Source organism: Simochromis diagramma, unplaced genomic scaffold, assembly GCF_900408965.1.
Source record: "Simochromis diagramma unplaced genomic scaffold, fSimDia1.1 OVJJ01000131.1, whole genome shotgun sequence".
Lineage (NCBI taxonomy): Eukaryota > Metazoa > Chordata > Actinopteri > Cichliformes > Cichlidae > Simochromis > Simochromis diagramma.
The window spans coordinates 519934-532705 of record NW_024387200.1 but is presented as its reverse complement, the minus strand read 5'-3'; the positions used below and the strand labels follow the sequence as shown (position 1 = coordinate 532705).

The 12772-nt window shown below is 39.4% G+C and overlaps 1 long non-coding RNA gene across 1 annotated transcript; it reads left to right on the top strand.

Moving 5' to 3' along the window:
- Positions 1-7163: 7163 nt before the first annotated feature.
- Positions 7164-11218, top strand: LOC120745490. The gene is made up of 3 exons (XR_005698643.1): positions 7164-7200; positions 8967-9045; positions 10414-11218. It is a non-coding gene; the product is annotated as an uncharacterized LOC120745490 (long non-coding RNA).
- Positions 11219-12772: the final 1554 nt, after the last annotated feature.

Sequence of the window (12772 nt, the reverse complement as noted above, 5' to 3'; positions counted from 1 at the left end):
TTGTGAACGCAGCGGAAGCTGGGGGTAAAATTTCAAGTTTTCGCTGTGCTGTCTTGTAGCAATCAGATGACAAGTCCTATCGTCACTTTACACTGGAAGTGAGAGGTGCAACAGCAAATTACTGTTTTCTCTCTAAGTCACTACCCAACCAACAAACCAACAAACAGGAAATCTCATTGTGGTTTCTACAAGAAAATTATATATTTTTACTTTAAATATAATTTAAATTCAGACACTAGTAGATACACAATGGTAGCTGGAAACTCTTTTTTTGGCATCTCTATAATCTATACACAAGAAACATTAGCAGCAGTTATGAATTTAAAGATATATTCAAGACGTGTGGACTGCTTACCAATAAATCATCTCTTGTCTGTCGTTGCCTTTTAGCAAACTGTATAATGTTTGATGTATGTATGTATGCCATAATCAAACACGTGAACATGTTTACAGTATCCATCGGTATCTAGTGTGTGTGTGTTTTAATATACTTATTTTTATTTTATTGCTTTTCTCCTTTCATCACATCTGCATCATAAGCTTTATCCATACATTCAGATTTTTGATCAAAAGTAGAAAAAAGAGACACTGATGATCAATAAAATAATGCATCCTTTAAGTAACGCAGTCCTGCCTGTGTTTGGCATGTTTCTGCTGTACACCATACCAAGACAAAGCCTAAAAAGTCTAATTTAAACCAATTTTTAAAAAGTCTTTTAAAAGCAAACACTGCCATTTAAATAGTTTCACTTCCTGTTTCAGTTCTTAAAATCACTGGGTGGCGTCCAAACTCCCCTGAAACACCCTGCATGTTAAACATTTCTAAAAGGAGTGATTCAAAATCCTTTTCTGGCATGACCCAACTGCAGAAGAAAAAAAAATCTTATCTTATCCCCATTTTTAAAACATTTTAAACCCCCCCCAACATTTTTTTTTGGGGGGGGGGTTCCTACATATTATGTCATTCGTGGTTCTGTGCCCCACTATGGGGCCCGTGCTGCAGTTTGAGAACCAATGTGACAGAATTAAAGAATAAAAACACGTGAAGTTTGGCTTAAGAAAAATATCCGCCCATCCATCGATCCATTCACTTCTGCTTATCCTTTTCAGGGTCGCGGGGGGCACTGGAGCCTATCCCAGCTGTCTTGGGGTATATATATAGGGTATATATATATATATATATATATATATATATATATATATAAATTAACATGATTACTTTATATTCAAATGTATTTAAATAAAAGCTACAATTATAGACAAGTGTAGTGCATAAAATATTACAGAATATTAAAGAATATGCAATAGCAAGTGTTGCTGTCTGCTCGTATTCTCATTGCTTTTTTCAAGCTGTTATAGCACAGAACATGTTCCTCTTTAACAGACACGAATCGTAGGAAAGGAAAACATGTAAGCGCAGCACGCGGACTTTCATCTGTTTACAGGCTCAGTAGGTGGAGGCACAGAGCTGTCAGCATCTTGCAACATTTCCTGCCAACATTTCCTGGTGAAGCAAAATCCCAACACCAACTGAAAGGATTTTACATTCATCTGCACCTTTGTAAATTTTTTTAACCACTTCCACTCAGTGACGTTCAAAACTCTGTGACCATATCAGACATCAGTCCTCCTTTCATGCAAAGCTGAAGACTAGTCAGAAAGTCAGAGGCGGCAGGAGCACAAGATTTTCTGAAATGATGAAATATTTCAGATTCCGCTTTATTTCCAGGTCAGCAATCAGACTGAAGCAGATGTCATCAGTTATGTTAATTCCAGCATTCAGATGATTCTCAGATGGTTTTCATTTTAATCAGCCTCCGAGAAATATGTATGTCCCTCAAGCTTCCCGCACTAAGCAACAATGGGATTTAGTTTTATTCTTTATTTGTCAAGGACCACTACTGTGGCCATGACTGGTTTCTTAGAAACAAAATCTAAATGAAAAAGGAGACTCTTTAAAGGCGGAGCTTCTGTTGGGAACTTTACTGTAAGCGGCTGACGTGACAGCTGTTTATGTATTCTGAGAAAAAACTGCAACTCGTTTCCATAGTAGCAGTTTTACAAAGTATCCTGAACTGTTGAGATGAGGTGAAACAGTCTAAAGTCCAGTTTTTATTCTGACAAAGAAAGGACTCGGAGTCAACTCATAGCTGGACTGAAGGATTCTAAGGACGTACGCAGCTGGATCAGCTGGGCCCAAAGCACCTGATGTGAGCACAGCATCAGAAGATCAATGCATCACACTTGGTTCAAATAAAAAACAGAACAGAAAATTCTTTTAAAATGCACAGAAGGCTTTGTAGTAATGCTCTCAGAGGACGAGCAGTGTCTCTAAACCATTTCTTGGAAGGAGACACAAAGAAAACCCCTCAGGCTGCAGGACTCAGAGAAACCAGTTAAAAATCCCCACTGAATAATTCCAGTTAGAGATTAGTGGCAATAGAAAGGTGACTGTGAGGCGACAAACACAAAGGAAAATGAAAAAGAATGCACAATAAGACTTTTCATTACATTTAACAAATTTCAGTTTTCATTATGGACATCTCATTATTGAGATTGCTCTGTTAAAAGCCATCACACTGAATTATCTAACATTGAATTATCCACACAAGTCGACACAAAATAATAATAATAACAATTTACTACTTGAGCCACAAGAAATTGAAATCCTGGCTGAGTTTGGAGCTGAGGAGGTCTCCAAGATATTCAGAGAGGGACAAAACCAAATTACGGCATCTGGTGATGGTGGCCACTGATTTTTCAAACGTGTCTGCTTCAGTCTGGGCTGTTTCGAATGGATTTTGATTTCCTGAATCCCAATACGACAGTTAAAACAGCTGACTGGTGGTCGTTTACACACATCTACATTATTTTGATGAGTTGGATGCCTTTTACGTCTGTTTGTGGCCACTTTATCTAAAAATCTGAAAAAGGGAAGCAGTTACACAGCGGCTATTCTACCACAAATAGACTGACTTTATTTTGAACCCAGTGAGGCCAGATCCAGTCGTTGCTGTTTCATCAATTACCCAGAATATTATGACATGATGTTAGTTTGTTTCATCACTTGGCAACGTGCCTGTTTACAGATGTCTCTACAACCAACCTTATTTATTCAGTGATACATGGCACGAAAGAGGAAAAACACTTCAAATTCTGAGGAACAGTAAATCAAATATATACTCTGCTCAAAAGCCCTTCAGATCTAATGGGGACAAACAGCATTCTGGATGTCTGTACTGATATGGACAGTGTGATGTGTTCAGAATAAACCTACAGAGAGTTGAATTCAAAGACGCCCTGAAAATCAAAGTGAAAAAATAATGCAGCGGGCTAGTCCATTTAGGCAAAATCTCAGTAGTTTGCACGGCCCCACATGCTTGTATGCATGCCTACCAGCGTTGGGGAATGTTCCCTATGAGACCACGGATTGTTTCTTTGGGGAGCTCCCCTCAAATCTGGACCAGGACATCACTGAGCTCCTGGACAGTCTGAGGCGCAACCTGGCAGCCACCCATTGACGAAGCATAATGTCCCAGAGATGTCCTATTGGTTTCAGGTTAGGCTAGCGTTATGGGTCGGTCAGTGGTATCAATTTCGCCTGTAGAGATCTGTGCATCCCTCCATGGATATGTTGCCCCAGACGATCATTGGACCACCACCGTTTGACATCGGTGGTATAGCTTTGAAATCGGTGGTGATTGGCCCGTAACACTCGCCTAACCTGAATCCGAGTTAGACTAATGAAGGTTATCTCTCTCATCATGTCAAATGATGTCACAGGTAACACAATGTTCTCCCCACCCTCTTCTGACCTTTTCACGTCTGTCGCGTGTGGTCAGGGTCAACCTGCTCTCATCTGTGAAAAGCACAGGGTGCCAGTGGTGGACCTGCCAGTTCTGATACGCTCTGGTATATGCCAATCTGGCTCCATAGAACCAGGAAGTAATCACAGGTCCCACTAAAGGACATTCAGTTCTCAGGCCACTTTCACAAAGTCTGTTTCTGACTGTTAGATCAGACATATTCACACCAGTGTCCTGCTGGAGGTCATTATTGTAACTCTGGCAGTGTTCATCCTGTTCCTGCTTGCTTGAAGAAGCAGATACCGGTCCTGCTAATGGGTTAAGGACCTTCTACAGCCCTGTCCAGCTCTCTTACATTAACCGACTGTCTCCTGGAATCTCGCGTGCTCTTAAACCTGTGCTGGGACACACAGCAGACCTTCTGGTAATGGCATGTGTTGATGTGCCATCATGGAGGAGGTGAGCTACCTGTGCACCTCTGTAGGGTCCAGGTCTCAACAGCCCAATGCAAAACTATTGAAAAAGAGTCAAAAAAAAGAAGAGCAGGGAAAAATGTCAGCAGCTGTCACCAACAAAACCATTGCTGCTTCAGGGCTTGTCTCATTGTTTCCCCTCCACCGAACCTGCTGTTAATTCCATAAACACCAAAGCAACTGAAACTAATTAACTTCTGTACTAATTAACAGACCAGATCAGTGTCCCAGAAGTTTAAATGTCTTGATATATACTCTGTTTAAAAAATGGTATTTTAATTGTTTTGAGCAGTGTACATTAAAGCGTATATTTTAATGTCCATCCATTTGTCTTTGCTTATGCTTTTCAGGGTTGCAGTGGAGTCTATCTCAGCTGTCTTAGAGTGGGAGGCAGGGTACACCCTGGACAGGTCACCAATGTGTCGCAACTATGGGCAATTTAGAGTTTCCAAATAGCCTATCCCCACTAACTGCATGTCTTTGGACTGTGGGAGGAAACCACACAAACACGGGGAGAACATGCAAACTCCACACAGAAAGCCCCTGGCCTGATGGTGGAATTGAACTCAGGACATTCTTGCTTGCTGTGAAATTGTTCTTGCACCGTGCTGCGCATAATTTAATGTGTTTGTTTTTTTTTTTAATGTCTAACTTTACCTTGTAGAATTACAGATTTCCCGCTAAAAGAAAAGTCCAGGTCAGAGTAGAGCTCAAAAGCTCAAGTGATTGATAGTTTGAGAGACTGTCCATCAGAAAATGAGCACCTACTAAAAAATATTCCACTAATTTCTGGTTTCAGTTAGGAACTTTAATCTTAGAACTAACCAACAAACACGTCATGAAAACCAACCGACAAACCATCGGACGTTTTAAGCGCCATTTCTGGTTTTAGTGACTCATAATTTCTAAAGTTTGATAACATGTATCCTGAAAGCATTTTGGCTGAGGACCAGTGATATCAAAACTTCTTTTAATCATTTAGTTCTGTTCTACGTTTACACACTGCCGGTGACACAGACTGAGGTTTGTGACATTTTCGATGAATAAAAGCTCGTTTCACACACAGACTGGTCTGTTACTGGGCCTGAACTGTGTTTTGTTCTGTCCCAGCTGCCAGCTGTGACTTTCTGTCTGCTGCATACAACAGCTGTTATGTCATCTAAACATTGAGTAAACACAGACAAACAAAGGCTGTACCAAGGAAGACATGTTACTGTGTGAAAACAGCAAATCAGAGTACTCTCACAGCTGAAATGCAGCAAAACAATGACTGCCACCGTGCAGGTACAGCAGGAAGAGACTAAGTAGGGCAGTAGGTCGTTTCTGTATGAGACAACTTCCTGAACAACAAACACTTCAACATGCAAATTTTCATGTGTGAAAAAAACCCATCCATTCACAGCAAAGACGTCCACCTCAACATTTTTCTGCTATCACGCCCACTATCTCATCTAAGAAGTTTCTTGAACTTGCAAACGAGCCAAACTTGCCCAAGCTGTGATTGTGTTAGAGGTGAGTGATAGAGGATTTAGATATTTATTTATTTATTTAGATATTTAGAACATTTACATAATTTTCTATATTGAGACACTTTATTTTATTTTGCTTTTTCTACAATAAATATATTGTAAGTAAATCCATCTTTCTTTCTAGGATATCCTAGGTTAGAGGTGAGTGTTAGAGGATAGAGATACTTTTCACCCCAAAAAGCCTAAATATATAGTTTATTGTTGATTGACTGCTGCTGTGGCGTTCGTGTTCTTCATGTTTCTGGTCTTGGCCACTAGGTAGCAGCATAACTCCTCAAACAGAAGGCGAGCTGGAACTCGAGGTCACTGGTGACTGTTTACATGTCTGTATGAGCAGCAGCACGTACTTCACAATTTTAACAGAAGCTCTTATTATAAGGAAGGAAGCGGTTTAGTTTCCGAGTATTGATAAGAGTCTTTCTGTTTAATTTGTGCTCTTGTGCAGTTTGTCCAATTCTAAGAGTTTTCATCTTGAATTTCAGGGTCTCTAAACTTCACTGAAGTACAGTCACACCCGTTACTGCCGTTTAGGATCCTAATTGAGTAAGACCAGAAGAATTCACTTCAAATATATCTGAAGCGTTGGCTTTTTTTCCTCTGATGGTCCTTTCACAAATCTTTGTCATCCAAGAGAATCACTTGCTCAAACAAATTCTTGTAAATTTTAAAAAATGTTCTCAAGAGAACTTTGAACTGGCTTACAGCTTAGAAAATGACTACAAGGACACTTACAGGAAACTTTCATGACTCTTCAAACTTCTTCAATTTCAAAGAGAAACTCCTCAGACCTCTCACATCTACAAGTTATTTTATTTTAAATAATATCCCGCACTGTTTGCTGTTTACACCACTGCACATACCAAACACAAAGAGCTATTTTGGTTTATTTTACAGAGCCAACAAACAGATCAGTAAGTATTTTGTTTTATTGATCTTTTATTTATTTGGACTTATTATTGCCATTATATTTACAGCATTGTGATGGACCGAGCAGCGAAGGAAACTCAGGCACAGGTTAAAGTCCAAAAAAAGTTTTTTTTTTATTTAACCCAAAAACATAGTTGGTTAAATCATATAAAAGAAATCTAAATCTTGGGTCCATAAAAGATGCCAAAATAACAGAACTCCACTCGAAGTTGCCAACAAACAATACTGGTAACTCAAACAAACTGAGCTAATTAAGTGAGACAAAGGAAAAACTTAAATAGTGGCTGATCAGCCCACAAAAACACAACACACGAAACCTAACTGAAACTAACGTAACGAACTCCAATCCCCCCCATGATCCCGAGTTATGGAATGAGCCAATTTGCTGCTCTCCATATAGGCTTGCTCCGCCCCTTTTCCACCCCTTGGCTCCTCAATCAAGGGACTGCAGCAGCTGCAACTGAGGTAACTCAGAAAACAAAGAGATTAAATCATACATAACAGTGTAAACTAAAATGTGCGCACTTATTTTAGAGTACAGTGTTATGTATGTGAATTAATTCTAAACCAAAACTGGTTATTCATTGTCCCGTAAATTAATTCCTAAAGAAAGACAAACGTCAAAGCAGTGTTTTATATAAGCCTCAACACTGATATTACCACTGTGTGGCTGCAGTTACAGCCACACAGTGGTAATATCAGCAGCATGTTTTTATCCAGTGAGACATTTTGCTTCACTTTTAGATTATTTAGATCATTTACATAATTTTCTATAATGAGCCACTTTTATTTTACAGTGTTTTTGTGGCTCTTTTTCTACAATAAATATACTGTAAGTAAATCCATCTAACTGCAGTCGATTAATTACCCAGGATAATATTTGAAAAGTGAAAAAATACTAAATTGATATCTCTCTTTAAATCTTGAGCTCTGTTGGTTTCTCTGAGCTTTCTGAAAGCACGTTGCACTCTCTGGGGATCTTGAATGCTCTGTTTTGCTGGTTTCATGGTTAAAGGATATGGGGGGGGGGAGCTAATATTTTGCATGCAAAAATCATTAATACATGAATTAATATAGTGAAGTAAAAGCATAAAGTTGCTCAGAGAGTTAGAGAGAGGGGAGCTTTAGGTAAAATAAGTATCAGTGGAACAATAAAGAGCAGCATAAAAGAATACAACTTGAAGGTTTGCAGTCAGATTTACAGGTTTTGGATTTACAGAGCCGTGGTAAAATATTCTGTCTTTTATGAAATCAAAGTGAGATGCAGCATGACTCGGGAGTATCTGCATCTGAAAGCAATTTCATTGACCCAGGATCAGTTTGGAGTCGTGTGTGTGTTCTCAAAATAGGATTGCTGTCTGCATGGGGTGAAAATAAACATTCTTTTTTATCTGCCGCTAATAAAGTTCATTTGTCCTTAAAAGAATAAAATTCTGTTTGTTTCCACATCAGTTTAGGACTTCTCTGAGGCTTAGACACGGTCAGGATGTAATCCTGGATGAGTTGTGAATCAGTTCAGTTCACTTTCTGTTCTATTTGCTCCAAAAAAAATGAAATCTACTGTCAGCTTAACACTGTTTTCGCTTTAAATAATGTCAAGCTTTTAGCTAAGGGGTTCACTCTCAAAAAGGACGTCAGTCTTTTGGTCAAATGCAGAGACACGACCAAAGCAAATCCAAGTTTTTCTAATTTTACAATGAAAAAAAAACAAACAAACTTGGAACATATTTGTGTATATAAAGGCTGCAACTTGGCAACAGTTTTATTGCTAATTGATCTCAACTGGCAATCATGAGCAGAAAAGGCCCAAAAAAACTGTTTATATTGAGCAACATCGTCTTCTGAGAGCTCTCGTTATAGTGCCTCAAATCAGAGTGGGGAGGAGGAGGGGTGGATGGGTGATAAAACGTTACAGACCAGTGTTGGCATCTTCAGCCTTTTGTTTGGAATAATCATTATCTTAAAAATCTTAAAATTAAGTTAAGATTAAGATTATAACCCCCCCCCCCAGCCTTAAAATTTTGTGCATATGTATGTAAGCGTACATTACCATGACATTGCCACAACATCAAAGCTTGGTTATAAATTTATATGTATCTTTTTTAACTGTTCAGTTTAAAAAGTATGTCAATCAGAAACAAATAAAACATATTTGTTAATTTGGACATAGCCTCTGGGTCTGAAAACTGAAGCCAAGAGAAAGTGCTTTATACCTGCATTATTGTTGACAGCCAGCAGGGGGTGCTTCCTTTCAACAAGGCTACTCCTGAATAAATGTTGCAGTTCAACTTTAAGGCCATCACAGCCTCGGTAAGTTTCCCTTCCTAACAAATGCTGCTGGGTTTTTTTTTTTTGGTTTTTTTAGTAAACCTAGGAGCTGAACTCACTAAACTGGACGTCTTGACTGTATGTGTGCTATTGGTGCCTTTTTGAGCATATTAATGCAATTATTTAACAAATAATGCAGCTTGCTTGTTTTGGTGAGTGAAACGTACTTTATAAAAAAATTTTATTTAGCAATAATTAGCATTAGCTTGGCATCCATGCTGCAAACATTGGCAGCATAATTTATGTCTATGCCATCTTTTATATACAGTATATGAATTTAATAAAAAATCCAACTGTATGGAAGTCAGTGGGAAAATTAGCTTATTTCTCACTGTGTATGTGACTTCTATCCTTCTATTCTTTTCTGCTTATCTAACATTTGGTCATGCTAGCAGCAGGCTAACCAGGGTATTTCAGACTTTTCAGTTCCTCCTGGGTGATCCTGAGGTGTTTCTAGGCTTCTCCACCAGGTTCTGGGTCTACCCAAGGGTGTGTTCCCTTTTGGGTGTACCCAGAAAATCCTTAGGTGGCATCCGAACCAGATGCCCAAACCACTTCATCTGGCTCCTTCTGACATGCAGGAGTAGCAGCTCTACCCCAAGATCCCTCCAGATATCAGAACTTCTGGTTTCAAATATTATTTTAAAAAGCAAGTTGTTCCTTTCACAAATTGTTCTCCCATTGAGAGTAAAACAAATGATGAAGCAGAATTTGCTTAGGATCATGGCTACATTTTGATTGACAACTTGTTTTGTTAGCATTTTTGGGGAGGCATTAATCAATTTAAAGAGTACATCAGAGTTGTGTTCCAGGTTTACAATCAGTTTAAAACATCCTGGGATCATGAAGTGAAATCACAGGAGAGTCTTCTTGAAAGTGTCCCTGAAAGAATTGAGCGGCTGCTGAAGGACTTTCCTGGCTGCGCCATCTGTCAGTAAAGAAGAATGACGTCTGACATGATTTTGTCAAGGTCTCTTTACCTCAAATAAACATGGAGAATATGAGGACATCTGGTTGATCAAATTAAAATGTGTCCCTCATCTAATGACACCATCTGGCCCGCTGAGCTGTAAGCTTGCTAATTTATGATTTTTTTTTTTTTTTCACTGTGCTCAATGCTAAATCACTGCACATTAATTAAACGCACGGCACTTTCCTGTGACAGTCGACTGAAGTAATTCTGAATGAAACACAGAATCAGATCCAGATCAATCAAGAAGGGATCAATGAGTGGAAAGAGCCTCGTTCTAGGCCAGATTCGAACCTAATCTACTCCTCATGTCTCATGTTATGTAAAGTCAAACACACAGCCTTTAAAACTAGATTTGCATTCGGATTCTTCTCTTTCAGCTGATCTGCAAGGATGCTGCAAGAACATTAGCCAAAGCAGGAGGAGGGAGCACATTCCTCTGATTCAAACAGTTCAACTGTAGCAGGCTGAATTTTCTCAACCTGTAATTTTGGACTAACTAGCAGCACGAGACCTGTGATCTCATTTGTAGTTACGAAGCATTTATTGTTTACAGTATAATTACATGACATGAATAACCCGGCTGTACACATGGTTAATGTGTTAATGTGTTAATGTCCTCAATACCCTGGCTTTTATTATGCAATCACAGACTTTTTCACTTGTTTTATTTGATTGTATATTTATTTATGTTTTATATAGTGTATATTTTGTATAACTTGTACAGCACTTTGGTCAATTAAGGTTGTCTAAAATGTGCTATATAAATAAATAAACCTGACTTGGTCATTCCTACCATAAAGTTGGGCATTTTTCCGCTTGTCTGTGGAGATTGGCTCGCTTTTGTATCAGTTTTTAACTTTTTTTTTTCAGTTTCAAAACATCAAGTTAGTGGCAGCGAGGATTCATAATGAGACTTCACTAACCGGTCTGATGTGAATTATGTCTTTTTTTTTTCTCAGCACTGGTAAAACCTCTCACCCTGCTAACAGTACAGACAGCTGTGGTTCGTTATAGTGCACTGAAGATCATTATTGTGTAGAAAAACAGGACAGGGCAACGTATTTACTTTAAATTGTCCTTGTGCAATTTCAGTATTGGGTTTTAATAAAGTTATTTATTAGTCACCGACATAAAGGAGGCCACACGCACTCTTAGGAAGATGTTTAGTGTTTTATTTTCATTAAATAAAATAAGGAAACCAAATAACTGTCTGCCAGCAAGTCAGTAAGTATGCAGTGTATGAGTGAGAGCATCCATGTAAAACAATAACACAAAGGTTTTTCGGTCAGTCAGCCTGTATTAGAGCTTCTGCCAGAGCTACACTACACTACGCCCAAACTGCTCAGGTGTGAGGCATCCTTAACGAGGTCAGCTCCACCCACTGATTACCTGGAAGAGACTGGCAGACAGAGCCAACGAGGAAAGTAGAGCATAAAAGGAAAAGGCTGAAATAAATGAAACTGGCTGCCTTCAATTCAATTTTATTTATATAGCGCCAAATCACAACAAAAGTCGCCTCAAGGCGCTTTATATTGTACAGTAGATGCAGAGAAAAGCCCAACAATCATATGACCCCCTATGAGCAAGTACTTTGGCGACAGTGGGAAGGAAAAACTCCCTTTTAACAGGAAGAAACCTCCGGCAGAACCAGGCTCAGGGAGGGGCGGGGCCATCTGCTGCGACCGGTTGGGGTGGGAGAAGGAAAACAGGATAAAGACATGCTGTGGAAGAGAGACAGAGGTTAATAACAGATATGATTCAATGCAGAGATTTCTATTAACACATAGTGAGTGAGAAAGGTGACTGGAAAGGAAAAACTCAATGCATCATGGGAATCCCTTGCGACCGGTGTGCACTGGTTATATTCAAATGACGTCCACTGTAAAGTAATCTGTAACATTACGATTACCCACCAAGGAAAGTAACTTCTAAAAGTGCTTGGCTTCCCAAAAATGGTGAAACAATTACAGGGTAATGTAGTTTGATCTTTTTTTAGACTCCTCAAACAGCGGCTCCCTTCATTTTTTATCAAATTTGACCGAGACGTGGTGTGTTTGCTGAGGACTTCTTTCAGCGGTGGATTAATACGCACTTCTTCTTCTTGCTTATGTCCTTCATGTCTGCAGTGAAGCACTTGTGGCACTTTCTGTGCTTTAGAAAGCCCTTTACCCTGTTTATTTTATTTCTGCATGAGTAGTTTTGCATCTTGTGTAACAAGACTATGAACCAGAAGCTTCTCTGTGGGTTTTTTGTCCCTGCCTGTCAGCCCTCTTGCATGCATACCCTGAAGCATTAATGAACAGAGATCTCGTTGTGAATAATGACACAGAAATGTCAGCATAAAGGCAGTGGCCTCCTTTTTGTTATCGCGTGTGCTGAAATATTGATGAGCCTCTCTTTTTCGCCGTTGCCGTCTCAGATATTTGCCTCTGACTGATGAATGCTGGGGCATTTTTCCTGCCAGGCAACCAGGACTGTTTACTGTTAACAAGAGCCGCAGTGCAGGCCTTGTTTTTAAAAATCACAAGGGGAGAGGATGGGTAACCATCCTGCAACGTGAACAGTTTGTCACTATTTTCATCTCACTGCGGTCTGTGCCCAGTTTGCCGCTTTCCTCGAGAGCTGCTTTACATGTCGCCTTTGTTTTTAGCTTCTGGAGTCTGGAGGAGACTCATTCTGCTGCTAATTTCACCGGCTCTCCCTCTGTGCTTCATTTGCTGAGCACATCACTACGGC